General features: G+C 39.7%; 1 protein-coding gene across 6 annotated transcripts in view; it reads right to left on the reverse strand.

Annotated features, from left to right (window-relative positions):
- Dab1 (DAB adaptor protein 1) overlaps positions 1-17,199 on the reverse strand; it is a 1,131,390-nt gene that overhangs the window by 607,582 nt on the left and 506,609 nt on the right. For all 6 annotated transcript variants that reach the window (XR_005735199.2, XM_078026347.1, XM_078026348.1 and 3 more), the window contains exon 3: positions 7,522-7,595. The gene's annotated coding sequence lies outside the window, so the exon portion shown is untranslated. The remainder of the gene's footprint in view (positions 1-7,521; positions 7,596-17,199) is intronic.

Consider the following 17,199-nt stretch of genomic DNA (forward strand, 5'->3'; position numbering starts at 1 on the left):
GGTAGATCCTGAATAGTATCATTCTTACTAGCTGACTTCAACATATAGTACAAAGCTAAAGCAGAAAAACCAGCATGGAACTGGGGCAGAAAATAATAGACACCTAGACCAATGCAACAGAATAGAAGACAGGGAAATAAATCCACACACTAAAAGTCAACTGATTTTCTGTAAAGGCACGAAGAACCGACATTGAGGAAGTGATGGTTTCTTCAATAAATGGTGCTTGGAAAACTGGATATCCACATGCAAGAAAATTAAACTGAACATCTGTTTCCACTGCATGTAAATATCCACCCAAAATAAATTAAATTTAAATGTGATACCCCCAAATTTGAAACTACTAGAAGAAAATACAGAGGGAATACTTCAAGACATTGGTCTAGGCAATTTTTGAGGGGGGTATAAGACCCAAAAGTACAGGTATAAAAGCAAAAGTAAACTAACTGGATTAATCAAACTAAAAAGCTTCCATACAACAGAGTAAATAACCAACAAGGAGACAATGTACAGGATAGGAGAAGATCCTGGCAAACTAAGCACCTTACAAGGGATTCGTATCCAGACCATGTGAGGAAGTCAAGGAACTCAATAGCAAAAGATCAAATAATTCCACTTAAAAATGGGCAAACTACTTGAATCAATGCATTTTTCAAAAGGAGACATACAATGGGCAATAATATATGAAAAAATCCTCAGCATTACAAGATGAGAGAAATGCAAACAGAAACTATAGTAAGGGGCTAGAGTTGTGGGTCAGTGGTAGTGCACTTCTCTAGCATTTGTGAGGCACTGGTCAATCCTTAGCACCACATAAAAATAAATAAATAAATAATATGTCCATCTACAACTAAAAATTTTAAGAAAACTATAGTGTATTATCATTCACCTCAATTAGAATTACTGTTATCAGAAAGATAAAAAAAATAACACTAGTACTACGTGGGGAAATGGGAACCCTTATACAATGTCAGTGGAAATGTAAGTTGGTACAGTTCTATGGAAAACAGTTGAGTGGTTCCTGAAAAAATTAAAAATATCAGATGACTCAGCAACCCCACTACTTGGAATTTATATGAATTAAATGAAGTCAGTATATTGGAAGAGATAGCTGCACTTCTGAGTTTATTGTGGCACTATTCAAAAGAGCCAAGATATGTAGTCAAGGTTATTATCCACCAGAGGATGAAAAGATAAAGAAAATATAGTCTATATACACAATAGAATATTCAGCTATAAAGAAGAATGAAATCCTGTCATTTGCAAAAACATAGGACACTACATTAAGTGAAATAAGCCAGGCACAGAAACACCAACACTGTATATGATCTCATTAGTGGTACCTAAAAAAGCTGTTGATCTCATAATATAGAGCAGAATAGTGGTTACCAGAGATGAGAGAAGATAGAGGGGAGAAGATGATAGGAAGAGACTGGGGAACAAGAACAAAGTTATTGTTAGGAGGAATGCGTTCTGTTATTCTAAAACACAATAGGGTGACTATAACCAACAATATTACCGGGTATGTTTCAAAATTACTAGAAAGTCAGAGGATTCTGACTGTTTTCACTCCAAGAAATGATACACATTAAGATGAAGAATATACTAAATATCATGATCTGATCATTATACAATGTGTATAGGTACCAAAATATCACACCTCGACATTTGATCACCACCTCATAACCAGCATTTCCCTAACTCAGATGTGAGCTAATCTGAGACTAAGGAGATGGAATCAAGTCAGAAGGGCCTCCAACACCCAGAGGAGCTCAGCCTTCCCTGGACTCACAGGCAGGTTGGCTATGGGTGTGTCCATTTTACAGCTGAGGCACTGAGGCCCTCAGGGGATAAATAATCAGATGCAGTCAGCACTCTGGGTTGGCAGTATACACACACTGGTCTTCTGTGTCTCATTCTGTGACTCTCTCCCTTCTCACTATAGTACCATGACATCGAAATCATCCAGAGTCTGAAATACTGTCTTCAAAAGACACAGGAATGTTGCAGAAGAGACAGGGCTGAGAAAATAGATGGACCAGAATAGCCTCTCTGGCACAGTCACATTTATGGGGTTAAATTTATTAAGAATCCAATTTTAAAGCTCAAGAAAGTGAGAATTGGAGAGAGGGAATGGGAAGGGGGGAGGTCCTTGGAGTGAGAAGTCAGGAGAAGCTTTAGGGTAGAGAGAGGCTGAAGTCTTAAGGAAGAGGTGGGAAGTACTCTGGGCTGAAAAACAGTTTTAGATTACAAGCTAAAGGGCTGGGAATGTGGCATGGTGGCAGAGAACTTGCCATGCATGCATGAAGCCCTGGGTTCAATCCCTAGTACCTCCAGAAAAAAAGAATAGATTACAACTTTAATTTCTTTTTTTGGTGTATCATAGAAAATGAATTGGTTGCCTTATGAAGTAGAGAATCCCCATTAGAGAAAGTTTATGATTATCTATATCAGTCAGGGATCAACCAGGAGAGCAGAAAAAAATCACTAGTAGATTATGCATGTGTGTATACATGTTTGTGTATACAGAGACATATATGCATACACATATAATTAGGTATGTGTACATATATATATGCACACACACACACGTGCATGCATATGATCTTCCAGTGATTGGGTCTGCTCCTCAAATAAATGAATAAATAATTGCACATATATATTTAATAATTATGTGTATTATTTATTTACTAGAGGGATTTGGCTTTTTGCAGTTGTGCACCATGCTGGTTAGGCAGTTCAGGTCTCTTGCCTCACATCTGGTACTGGAGTTTGAAGTCTTCTGAGCAGGCCATTAGGAAGGGAAGATGAATAAGGGAGAGATCAGAAGCAGCCCAGAATGCTTAAGCATGAGCTGAAATCCATGAGAACTAACTAGAATCTTAATTTTCACTGCTTCCCAGATTGCTGATGCTGTATATAAGCCGGGATCTCTTGTCAAGGAAGTAAGTATAATTATGTATGTGTGTGTACAAATGTCCTGTGTGTACACATATGCATACATTCAGGCATTATCATAAACATATTCACATCTTGGATCTTGAGTATTCCCCAAGGGCCCATGTGTTAAAAGCTTGGTCCCCAGGGTGGTGACATTGGGAGGTGGAACCTATAAGATGTGAAGCCTAGTTGGAGGTCTTAGAGTCACTGGGAACATGACCTAGAAGGGTATTATGGGATGCTGGTCCTTTCCTCCCCTCTTTTGCTGCCTGGCCATGAGGGGAGTGATTTTTGCCCCACTATGCTCTCTTCCATGGTGCACTGCCTTGCCATAGGCCCAGTCAGCAGGACTAACTAACTGATCATGGACTGCAACCTCCAAAACTGAGCCAAAGTAAACCTTCTCTCTTCAAAAAGTGATTATCTCAGGTATTTTGTTATACTGATGGAAAGTTGATTAGCATGCACATTTACATAAGGAGATGGGGAAGCTGAGAAGAATCCAAGCAAAGGGAAAGCAGTTTCAGATCCAGAGATTGCATCAGGCCAACCAGGTGAGTCTACAGATCTGCAACAATAGGTACGCTGCAGAGGGGCTGCCAATTGCCTTCTCTCCTTCAAATCTCTCAAGAATCTCCCTGTGGTCCATCTAACTAGAAGCATACAAGAAAATGAATTCTGGGTAATGTCAATCTAGCAAATTGGCATATTAAAAAGCTCCCTCGCTCTCTAGGAAAGAATCCCATAGCTGGGAGAGGATTGACTTAGATGCTCTCTGGAGACCTAGCAGAAACTCAGAAACCTGCACGCCTCCGATTGTACAGCACCTGGGCTGCTCCAGGCAGGGAGGGCTGTCCATGCACCCATAACTCAGCTTCTGTCTGCTTTTGTTCCTAGGGATTTCCATTTACTGAGACCAGATATAGTGAAGGAGACTGTCTTCTCAGCTTCTCCCTTCCTTGTTGCCTAAGATCAAAGCATCTACCCTTTGCCTCTGAAGGATTTATAAGAGTGTGCATTATTACAAACAAAAAGAGTCGCTAACATTATAAATTGAGAAGAGTGTTCGGGACTCTTTTATATGCTTTATCTCATTTGATTCTTACAACGATCCGATATGAAAAGTATTATTGCCACCTCAGTTTTATTGATGTGAAAATGAAGCTTAAGGAGATGAATTTGCTCAATGTCAGAAACCGTTATGGATTAGAGCAGAGATTTGAATCCCTGAACCCAGTTTTAAAAAGCAAATCCATCATCACCACCAAAAATCATAGATGAAGGGAATCTCCCCATGGTTCCACACCCTCTCTAAGCTTTTAGAGTTGATCTTCTTCCTGGTATCTAGAACTTCTTTTTAAGTTGGAGAATGCATACTTCTATGAGAAGAAAGAGAAAAGGTCAGAGGGTAAATAGAGGGACAATAAGAAAATCAAAACAAATAAGGAGGGACATTTTGAAATCACCCAAGGGATAAATTAAGAAAGAGGGAAAAAGAAAGGAAGAATAGCAAGGAAAATTTTGCTTGTCTTATTATTATCTTATCATCCAAATGAAAAGGCACCGTGTCTCACTTCTGAGACTGGAACTAAATATAATGATGGATCCATCTAATCAATACAAGAAATAAATAGCCATCAGCTCAGCTGAACGATTTTGAAAGGTCTGTGACAAAAACAAATCCTCAAAGACACCAAGGAATGGGGACAGTGGCATTGGTATTAGCAATTATTCAGAATGCATTCTGAGCCTTCTCGGACAGGTCAGACCCTAGACCACCAAACGGTTGGCTTAGGAGGAGCTAATGGGGACAGGAGGGCTTTACCCTGTGTTCACTTCTAGGAGACAACGAGAGCACAGAACACTTTGAGCATCACTGAGTACACGCTGGTAGACGAAACTGGTGGCTGAAGCAATATAACAGGCTGAGCATGTATCTCTCACCTTCTGCAGACTGCCTGCCTTGAAGTCCTTCTCCCCTGGGACAGGGCTGCCCACCCTTGAGGTCCAGTTCAAATGGCACCTTCCCTCTCAGCATGCTGCCACGTTGCTCTTCTGGGCTCATTCATGACAGCTCTGTATATTTAGCTGAGCTCCTGGAGGGAAGGCCCGCATCCTGCATGTTTCCACACTGTCATTAATGACAGGACAAATGCCTGGGAGACACGCTCAGGTTTGGTGTCCCTGCACTTCACCCTGACTCCTTAAGCCTGGAAGGCCTTCTTTCAAAGGCTTCTCAAAACTCTCTCTTCCTCCATGGACCCCAGTTTATTCTATCATTTTTCTCCCTTGTTTATTTCATCACCATCTCTTCCCAAGAACAAATAAATGACCTCCAAACACCCCTCCACCACTTTCAGTGGTGCATGACTCATCAGTGGCACATCTTCAAATGCACAGTGTGTCTACAACTTCAAAGGTCTAGGGCTGTTTCCAGCTGGAGAAGTGGTAGTCCTTAGAACTGCCCTGGGGATGAAGATCCAGGGTTCCAACCTCCTCCAAGGCTGTGCTTCAGGTACAAACCAGAGAGTGGTCTCTCCCTAAAGAAGTTCTCAGAGCAACATTTATTCTTCCTTTGTTGTTGGCTTGGTGATTCACACTTCCGACCTGAACAAACCCACAAAATACTACCACTGAGCTGCCTCAATGTTTAAAAACCAAGACTTTAATGCAGAACATCCCAATAGACAATGAGAACATCACACGTCTGCATGGTCTGTCCATCTTTCAAGGTTCTTCTGGCCACATTAATCTTTGCAATCACAGAAGACAGACATTATTATTCTGTCATTATAAATGGTGCAACAGAGGTTAGGAGAACTAAGCTGGTGTGTGTGTGTGTATGGTGGGATAGGGAACACAGCTGCTTAGGGTCAGCTCAGAATTAAACTCTGAATTCCTGAATCTAGGTAAGGATCATATCTGGGAAAACTTTTCCTCCATTACTCTGGGTGCTTACTGATTTTTAAACTCTGAAGTCATCACATATCTATATATTTCCAACCTCTGTCTATAGGCAGAATGCATTAGAGAGATTTATTAGACAGGCAATCTAGGAAAGATGACTGTTTTGGGAAGCTACTGCTCCCCAGTCCTCCTTGGGTAGAAAACCTTAATTTGTCTTCCCAAATTCACTCTACCTTGGAGAATAGTGTTGGATGGAAAAGCAATAATAAAAGACCAAATTCAGTCCAGCTTCAAATGATCAGCCTCTTCTCTCCATTGTGGTAAATTATAGACTTCCCCCAGGTCCAGCAGTTACCTACATGACTGGCAAACTCATCTGAATAACCTGGCCAGCCTAGCAGGGGTGAGGGCTCTCCCACTACAACCCGCATTTCTCATTTAACTCCACTCATTAGAGGAGGCTGGGTCACGAGTCAGCTGAACGTGTCAATAAGTCACCAAGGAAATGCAAGAATTGACAGCTGAGGAATCCCAGCCCCCTCTCTCATCCACTGCAGAAACTCTCAGAAAAAAAAAAAAAAAAAAGGGTTCTCAGCCTCCTCGCCAGGTCACTTAAATGAGTAGTGACATTTGAGTCCCTCAGAGTAATTAATTTCCTCTGTCTCCAATAGTGCCTCATATTTTTAATGAATTTTTACAGGTCTCAGATCTTCCAGCCTCCCAGCTCCCTCTCCGGTCCCTTGTTCCCTGAGGTCCCATAACAAATCGCTCCCACTCATATTTGCCTTGCAAACTCACATAAACTGGAAATGATAAATACATTATCTGGGCTTTTTAACGGACCATTGTTTAATTTTCTATGCTTGTCTGGCTGGGGAAGAGATGAATATTACCTTGTGGAGAATAAGATTTCTATTCCATTTAAAGGGGGGGTTAGGGGGAATCTATGACAGAAAAGCAACACTCTGTTCATCCTAATAGGCAGTGCTGCTAATTAAAAGTGTTGGAAGGGACATCCATCCACCAGTATGTGATTCATTCAGCATTATCCCCAGTAAACAAGAAATAGATATTGGAATGAATGTTTCTAATTTGTCAAAAGAATAGGCGTTTTCAATTGTGCCTCCCTGGCTGCTGTTCGAAGTACATAATTCAGTGTTGCCATCATTTAAAAGTTTAGGACCTCAGAATAATAGTACTTGTCCCTTAAGCTCATAAATCTCCAAGTCTGTTTCTTATGCAAAAACATCTATCTTTACTTTATTTTTCCCAATTGAGAATGGTTTCTTTTGTTGGTAAATATGTTGAGATGGAAGGCAATTGAGAAAAGAGAGCTAACATAGTTGGTTTTAAAATCAAATCAGTGAGAGATGATCTATTAAAAGAGGCTAAAATCGAGGCAGGAAAACTTGAGGATCCTAAAGACAATCACTAGGTACTTCAAGAAAAGTAGAAAGAGAATCAATATTATTTCTCCAACAACAACACAAAGTGGACCAGAGAAAAGCCACCTTCTGCACTAATTCTCAAAGTCTCCAGGAATCCTCAAGAAACCAACACAAAGCACAAAAGCCATCGCTTCACAAAGACCAGAGATATTGGTGAGCTATTTTCCCAAAAAGAAAGAAAGATTTTCGTTGCATCAGCCAGATTCAGCCCAACTCAAATCTTTACCTTTGTGTTGTGCAAAACAGTTGTTCAATCATGAAGACGTGGAGCCAGGATTCGCCACCATGTCTGATGGATTGCTGAAAACAAATAAAAAATAATATTAATAAAAGGAAAACATTAATTTTTTCAGGGTCTTGTTTTTCTACTCTTTTCCATCCAAGAAATACATAGCTTCCTCCCCTAGACCAGGCCCTGGAAATATAGAAATGGATAAAATGAAAATACCTCCTACCAAAATACCAACTAACCAAACAACAACAAAAAACAAGTACAGCCCACTATGTTAGGCAAGAGGTAGTCACAGAATGCCTCTTTAGAGGGAGTCAGGATGTGTGTGTGTGTGTGTGTGTGTGTGTGTGTGTGTGTGTGTGTGTATCTTTCTGAGACAAACGTATAAACACATCTACACATACATGGAAGAACATAAGAATTTTTAAAGTACTTCCCCACATTTGTCATTCTTCTGACTCTTTGAAGGGCTTGAGCTCTTGCCTCAAGATCAGTCAAGAAGTGGGCACTGGAGAAAATGTCAAGAGTCTTACAAGTGATCCTATTCTTTAGTCTGCAATTCACACTCTGGATTTCTTAAGGAAGCAATATTTATACACAGATTCATCATATTGTTATTTGTAAGAAGGAAGGAACCAATAAAAGGATGACATAGTGAATGTTAGTATTTCTGCATAGAACAGTATTATGCACTTGAAAAATAATTGAAAAGTTTGCAAGATATAAGGAATATATTTTATATAAGAAGATTATTGATAAAGCTCAAACTCACCCATGTAAGAATCAGTCTTAAAAAATAAAAGTGGTTATCTTTTTAGTATGATTATAGGCTGTTCTTCTGTTTCTTTATACATTCCAAAGATTCTACAAAGATCATGCAATTTTTTCCCAGATAGAAATAAATAGAAGGGCTGGGGATGTGGCTCAAGTGGTAGCGCTCGCCTGGCATGCGTGCAGCCTGGGTTCGATCCTCAGCACCACATACAAACAAAGATGTTTGTTTGTAAAACTAAAACTAAAAAAATAAATAAATATTAAAATTCTCTCTCTCTAAAAAAATAAATAGAAGCATCAACCTCAATATCATAATTTCTGGACCACTCCCTCCACACCCCCTATGGAGCTGGGGATGCCCTGTTCCAGGATTCCCCAGTCACACTCCATTCTCAAGGCAATACTACACTGGAAGTGCACATTTCCACCCCTTCCTCCCTCTAGTTGGGAGCTCCTCTGATGAAGTTGTCATCCCTTATTAACCTTGGCCTCCCATGAACCTAACACTGATACTGGCATGCAGCTGTCACTCAATCAATGCTTGCTGCATAAAGGAAGAAACAAGTAAGTGAATGAATACAGGAAGAACTTAATCAATGAGACTGACTAAAACTGCATTAAGAAAATTGTTCATTCAAAATAATCATGGATAATACAAAGTTAAGTTCCATGTGGATTCACAGAAGATAAAAGAAGATGGAAATAAGAAAGGTAGCAATTTTTCAGAGGAGACAAGTAAAAATGAGGAGAAAAAAAGAGCATATAGTTTTGGGGTTTTTTTTTGTGCAAAACCTCAACATAATAGAATATCACAGCCTAGTGATCTTCCAATGTATTCCTAGACCAAGAATCTGGGCAGGAATATTTATCTAGTAACATCCCATTACAACAACTCAGTTATTTTACATGTTTGCTGTTACATATACATAAACTAGATCTTGTTATTAGTTTTAATCAGCAATGGCTGGCTGAGTCCCTCTTTAAGGGGAAAAAAAGCTACAGGATAGATTATTGCAGTATTTTATAGAAATTCAATTTAGTCTACTCATAAAACTAGTGAAATATAACCAGGATATTCATTTACAGTTATATTTCTCTAGAATAAGATGTGGTTTTAAGAGTTGGGTAATCTTGGGCAAGTTATTTCACTTCTATAATGCTCAGTTTTATTATATTAAAATGGAAAAACAATAGGGTTATTGTAAAAACCAAATAGCATAATAGAAAGCATGACATTGAAAACCAGTGTCAAGTTATTTACATCAAGACCAGGCCAGTTAAAATGTATAATGGTTTTCCTTCTTAACGTGCCCAGAAATATGATAAGCACTGTACAAATTTTATCTCCTTTCATTTTCACAATACTTGATGTAAGAGGGTCCTTATTTTCTACTTTATAATCCTTTTTTTATTTCTGGAAAATTGGTAATATTTTTTTCTATTTCATTTCTGATTTTAGTCAGATCTTCTTTCTTCCATCAACTTAGCTAAAAGTTTGTAAATTTTGTTAATCTCTGAAGAATCATCCATTTTGTTGATTTTCTCTCTCTTTTTTTCCTCCCAATTCTCTATTTTGTTTATGTGTCCACTTTATTTTTTAATTATTTTTATTTTTTTAGTTGTAGATGAACATAATACCTTTATTTTATTTGTTTATTTTCATGTGGTGCTGGGGAACGAACCAGTGTCTCATGCATACTAGGCAAGCACGATACCACTGAGCCAGAACCCCAGCCCCTGTGTGTCCACTTTAAAGATGAGGAAACCAATGCCCAACTTTGAAATCTTAGTGTTTGAGCCAAGATCCAAGCCCAGCATGTTTGAGCCAAGATCCAAGCCTCATCTCATCATCTGTTAGGAAGAGGAGTCTCCAGATCTGCGGCTACGCCTAGCCGCTGGCTCCCAGCACAGAGCAGCTCCCATCACACTATGTCTTTGCCATGCTATGGCTTGAACTTTATTCTCTCACAGTCACACTTAAGTACTCTCCTATGTATTTTCTTATTAAATATTTCAAGCATGAAGTTGAATATAGACATAATTATAACAAAAACCTATGTGCTGCCACCCAGTCAGCCCAGATTTGATCATTCTGCCTTATTTGCTTCAGTCTTTTCTTTTTAAAATAAAACACTGTAGATATAAGCAAAGTCAACCATGAATTCCTTCTCAATACCACAAAGATAATGACACTTCTAAATTTTCATGCATGTTTTTCTTCTTCTAATACATCTTTGTATCCATAAACAATATAGACCACTGTCTTGAATTCTGTAAAACTTTGTTTAAATGGCATGTCAGTTGTAGGCATCCATTTGAAGCCTGTGTTTGCTTTGCCCAAAGATTTGCCACTTAGATAAAATCAACTTTAATTCTTTTAACATTTAAATAGTATTTAATAATGCATTTATATTTGGCTCAATTATCCATATTGATGGACACTTGGGTGTTTTCCAAATTGTGCTAATACAAATAATGCTGCAAAGGACATTTCATACTCTTTAGGTACATATTTGTGCAATTTGTCTGTGGACTTGATGGACCATAAAGTGCATGCCTCTTCAAAATTATTAGCTATTGCTAGTTAATCTATAAATCAATGGTAGCATTTAGACTAAGTCGGTATTAATTCACATAATTATGAGCATTTGGTATTGTCAGACTTTAAATTCTTCTCATCTGATGGATATAAAATGTCTCATTGTATTTTAGTATGTACTTCTCTAACTACTAGTAAGAATTAATACTCTTCTATAATTTTAGTGGCCATTTAGGTTTTCTCTTCTGTGGTTTGTTTTTTCTTCTGCCCATTTTTCTATGAAGTTGTTGTAGGACAGAGACAAAACTGAATGATTAGATAATGAAATACCTAGTATATCAGAGGGTGCTATGGAAAGCCAGAAGCAAGGAAGGGAAATGAAAGGTCCTGAGGTGGGAGAGAGTTCAATTTTAAACAGTGTAGTCAAGGAAACCAGAAAAGTGGTGTTTAGCAAGGTTATAGCATCAATGGGAGCAAGAGTTATGGCAAGAGCACTCTAGATTAGGGGAACAGCAAAATGGCAAACTGTTATTTGACCAATACATGTGGGGGTACATAGGAGTTTGTTATAATTATATACTATCTTTACTTGTATGCTTTGGTTACTAACTCCTTCATAGTTACCTATGTTATAAATATTTTTCCTAGTCCGAACTCTATTTATTTGTTTATAAAAACATATAAATATTTTTAAATTTTAATGTAATAACATATATTTGTCTTTAAGGTAGGTGAGTTTTGTTTGTTTTAGACTACAAATCCTTTCCTACCCCTGAATAATAAGGATCCATATAGAGATGTATATTGCCTTCTAAAGTTTTTGAGATATGCCTTTCAGATTTAATCCATTTGGAATTAATATTCTTTGTATGACATAAGGTCAGTACTCAGTCATTTTCCTGTATAGCTATACATGATCACGGTATTATTTAGTTCTTAGTTTCTTCTTTTCATCTTTTCAATTTGCTCCCCAAATTGGCATGTTAAAAACCTATACACACACACACACACACACACACACACACACACACACACACTCTATTTTGGGGCTCTACATTTTATTCCACTGATATTGTTTTCTATTCCTGTACAAATGCCCACAATACCTTAATTACTATAATTTTATCCTTAGTTTTTACAACTAGTAGGGCATATCCATCCATCTGTCCATCCATCCATCCTTGTATCCGCCTGTTCATTACTCATTCATAAGTACTTGTTGAGCACCTAACTCTGCTAAACACTTCCTCAATCATTGGGATTTAATAATAACCTAAACAGATATCCCTGCCCTCTTAGAGATTGCATTCTAGGGGATGAGAATAAATACTAAGCAAATAAATAATTTAGTGTAGATTATATCAGCTGGTAATCAGTTTCATGGAAAAATGTTAAGCAAGGAAAGGAAATCTGGCTCATGTTAGTTTATGATATAGGACACAAACTAAAATTCGAACATGACAGAAACACAAGCTAGAGATTTAGAATTTGAATAAAAATTTAAAATGCTCATCCTAGCTGGACATGGTAACCCATATCTGTAATCCCAGCAGCTCAGGAGGTTGAGGCTAGAGGATCATGAGTTCCAAGTCAGCCTCAGCAGTTTAGCAAGGCCTTAAGAAACATAGTAAGACCCTGTCTCCAAAATAAAAATATTTTAAAAAAGGGCTGGGGATGTGACTCAGTGGTTGAAGCACCCCATGGTTCAATCCTGGGTACCAAAAAAAAAAAAAATTCATCCTTGTAAGAGTTTACATCTTTTGGTAAGGGCCACTACTCCTGTGAGGTAAAAAGTACAACTTATCCTCTCCAGGAGACATGAAAGTCTACTTGCTTCCCCAATTGGCATGTTGAGAATCTAACCCTCAATATGATAGCATTATAAGGTGAGGCATCTGGGAACACATAGGTCACGAGGAATGGGATTAGTGCTTTTATAAAAGAAGAGCCACAGAGCTCTCTTGCCCTCTTTCTGCCATGGGAGAATAACTACAAGCAGCTGCCTGCAACCCCAAAGAGCACCCCACCAGGAGTCCATTCTGCTGCTGTCTTGGTCGAGGATTTCCAGCCTCCAGAAACATGAGAAGTGTTTGCTGCTTAAGTCGCCCACCCTCTGTTACTCTGTTCCAGCAGCCCAAACTGACACGATTTCAGTCATAGAGGAGAGTTCTGAACCCGCGCATGCTCTGTCTGGTCCTTTCTGGTGGCCTTTCTCATGCTGCAGGTCTTACAATGAGATTTGTTAGCGGAGAGCATCTGAAAGCTGAAAAAAGCTCCTGCTTCTGGTGGCCTAAGAAGCAGCCCTGCATTCTCTGAAAGAGCTTCCCAAAATACAGGTGTTTTACAAGCTGTCCGTGGGTCTCACATGGTAAAATTTAACAAGCACTGTCCTTGCTATCTACCCAAGTCAAAGGATAATTCCTTTTTTTTAGAATTTGTTTTACCCCAGTTTTTACATCTTTGGTTTTTTTTAAAAAAAAAAAAAGAAAGAAAGAAATTCATCCTTGTAATAGTTTATAACTTTGGTAAAGGGCCATTACCCCTGTGGAGTAAAAAGTGCAACTTATCCTCCCCAGGAGATATGAAAGTCTACTTGCTCCCCCAATTGGCATGTTGGAAACCTAACCCTCAGTGCTACTGGTGATAGCATTATCATTGATGGTCTACATAAGAATTTAGTATAGGGACTTTGCCTGGCTCTGGGCACATTATTTTCCTCCTCTAAGCTGCAGTTTCCTTACTGGAGAGGGTACTAAGTTGTCAGCTTGCTGTAACATTAAGTACCATATTGATAGGCATGGGAAAAAATGGCAGGCTGTACAATTAGGCTTATTACATGAATAATTCTAGATATTTGACAAAGATCGCTAAGACATGATACTGGCACCTGCCTGTGTCTACAACCATAGCTTTGGTGGAGCCTGTTCCAATCTGAACAATAAACAGGGTCCAGTTCTGGCTCCAACACTTCATCATTGTCAACACACAGGGGCTGCCTCTGTCCCAGTGGGAGCTACCACAGGTAAACAGCTTCAACATGCTAGGGTTATTTTATTCTCAGATCCCCAAACTCTCTACAGCTGGTTGGCTGAAGTAGTAGAGCTGAGATGTATACTAATTATATCCAGGGTTTACTAATTTGCATATGTCCAACTATAGCAAAGTGATAAGCAGCCAAACCCCAAGCACAACATGGGAGTGGCCTTGGGCAGAGTGTGAGGTCCATAGCTGAGGTGCAGAACTCTCCTCAGCTTTCATAGCTTCTACTGCAAGGAGCCCCAACCTTCCTCTCTGCTAATGCTCCAGCCATTCTCTGCCTGGACACTTGCGAAATGACCCACCAAAGACCTGCATCCTGGCTCTAATCTACAGTGACAGTTTAGCAGCAGTCAGGACGCTGACTGACAGCCTTCATGTCTATAAGGTAGCAGTGGGTAGGCAGAGGTATTACCAAGAAGTTAGAATACTACAACCTTTTATTCCTACCCTATTCAAATATGTTCATGTGTGTGGAGTGCATTAATACGAAGAAAGTTTTGGTCAAAAGAAAGTAAATGCTTTTATATTAGATTCTTCTTTATTATGTTAAATCTATAATGAATATAAATGATTAGACAAGGTTATCTCTAGTTGGGTTCTGATTATAGTAAAGGTAGGAGATAAATATAAAACAGCTTGGAACTGACTTCTAGTATCTTTGATATACTGATTCACCTATTTATTTAGCCATCTATCCATCATCTAATGAATGTTTATTGAGCCCTTCTTGTAGACACTGGTCTAAACCCTGATAATAATGGTACTTACAGTAAAATGAGGACCGAGTAAACAATGGCAAGGACAAGGCTCAGTCCTGGCCATTAGGAGAACTCATAGGGAGCCACTTTGGAGGGCAGTTCAGGTTCTTCAAAGGGAACTTTTAAAAAAGCAAATAAACACAACTTTGGCACAATAGCCCTATTCATTCCCAGGGCTGGGTTTCCTGGCATTTTGCCCACTCTGGCTCTCGCACCTTGCAGTGTTCAGTGTCTGCTGCCTTTTAAGTTAATCTTCATGAACTTCTTGTTTGCTCTCCTTCTGAGACTATGGCCCTCTTAGGCTGTGACTTCCAATGCTTCAACACACCCAGGGTCCCTCTCGCACCTTGCAGTGTTCAGTGTCTGCTGCCTTTTAAGTTAATCTTCATGAACTTCTTGTTTGCTCTCCTTCTGAGACTATGGCCCTCTTAGGCTGTGACTTCCAATGCTTCAACACACCCAGGGTCCCTCACTCTCCAGAAATTCTCATTCCAACTATCTCCTGCTGTTGTCTGAAAGCCCAGGTCCCTCCCTTGTAAGCCACAAGGAGCTGCCTTCTGTTGAATGCATTCTGGGGAGGCTCCTGGGTGAAAATTCTTTTGGCCCATGACCTGACATCTCCCAATACCCCCTGGAGGCACAAGTCTCCAGTACAGGGCTGGCTGTCATGTGTGTCTGATGGCTAAAATTAAGGGCAGTAGGGCAGAAAGCGGATCTGCTGACACCACAGTTAGACAAGCTAGCACTGAGGCTGTAAAACACCCTTGGCAGAGCACACCAGTAAATTGTCCCACTAATTAGTTTATTATTTCATTTGAGAGATCAAATACATAAATAAAATTAATAAACCCTGCAAAATAAGTGCAGCCCTGGAAATAAAAGTATTTCTCAGGTCATTGCCTTAAACACAGATATTACATGCTAGAATAATGTTAACACAAGAAAAGCAAATCATGCCGCCTTACAGACTGGAACGTACCAGTAGCAGGGGAAGATGTGGGGACGATGGGCCTCGGGATGGGTCAGAAAATGTGGTGGGTGTTCTCTACTTTGTCCTTCCTTGCTGTGTGATCCTGAACAAGTCATTTTCTTCCCCAAGCCCTACCAATGTGCTTCTTTAATTGTGAGTAAAATAAGGTGGTTGGACTATTTCAAAGGTTTGCTCCAACTATGCAATTTCAGATTATAGGAACCAAATGAAAATCAAAGCTGGATTATTATAAACTCAGTCAATAAAGAATAAATAATGAAAATGAAATGAAATCTGAGAAGGCATTATACTATTCCGACATGGGTATAAGAACTCGGAGAAATCTCAGATAACATCTAACCCAACACCCACCTTAAAAATGAAGAGGAAAAGGGGCAGATCTTTTAAGACTCATTCAGGGTCTCTTACATACCAAGGTTATGCTAAGGTTATTCACATATCGACCCCAAGAAAAAACTGAGCAAACAAATTAAAATATGGCCAAATCCACACAGAGAACAGCAAAACTAGATTTTCTACTTCCTAGTCAAACGTTTTCTAACCAAACTGTGATAGTCCAGGCTTGTCATTGTGACCCCAGCTGCAGCTCTCTGGAGTCTCAGGAGGTACCAGGGGCAGTGGTTCCTGGAGTCTTTCCCTGTTTGCACAGCATTCACACAGGTGCAGATGGCAATTGGGGTGGAAATAGAGAAACCAGCTCAGGTGATTGTTCCCAGGTATCAAAGAACATGTTATGTGACACTTCCCTTTAGCACCAGGTCACTTGCTTCCCAGGGATTTGCAGGACTGACTTCTGACAGAGCACAACTAAGTGCCTGCTTCCCCTATTGCTCTAGACTGAAGGGCATCTTCTCTCTCAGCATTCAGTGACTGACAGCAAGGGTAGGGTGCCTAAAAGCCTGGTCTCCTGGTTACAGCTTGTCACAGCTCTGTAATCCCCCCTGAGCTTCAGAGCTTCCTGTGGCCTCTGTTGTCTGCTCCTCTGACTTTTCCTGATTCCTTCACTCCTCAGTGAACTTCCTTTTTGTAAATGTGTCCCAACGTCAGCTTCCTGGGAAGGCAGACTTGCATTGCTGAGCACACTTCAAAAACTAAAATGCAGCAAACCAACCCAGATAAAGAAACAGTGAGCAACATGGTACGAATGAATGAGCAACTTGGAAATGATCATTCTCTAAGATGAGAGTTTTGGCCTCAAATAGTCCGGGCAAAAACCAGGTGCCGGTAGAGAGACAGTCACTCTGTTTAAAATGACTCCCTGTGAAGGGAGAATGAGTTCCAAGGGATCAGTGAAGACAGGAGACAGCAGACATTGCTAGCAGGTGGGAGGCATTACAGTGTCAGTGGAAAAGACAAGTGGCCTGACACCAGGAGGAGCGGCAGTCACATGTGCCGCTTCCTGTACAACCATGACGGTGGCACTGAACCTCACTAGTCTGAGTTAAAATGGGGATGATCCACCTTGCAGGATGATTGTGACCCTCTACCACCCATATTGACACCAGTTGATGTGAACTTTTCTCTAGAATTACTCTCAGATATTAAATGCTGCAAATTTTCAGGATAATGTT

The sequence above is a fragment of the Ictidomys tridecemlineatus genome, chromosome 11 (genome assembly GCF_052094955.1).
Source record: "Ictidomys tridecemlineatus isolate mIctTri1 chromosome 11, mIctTri1.hap1, whole genome shotgun sequence".
Lineage (NCBI taxonomy): Eukaryota > Metazoa > Chordata > Mammalia > Rodentia > Sciuridae > Ictidomys > Ictidomys tridecemlineatus.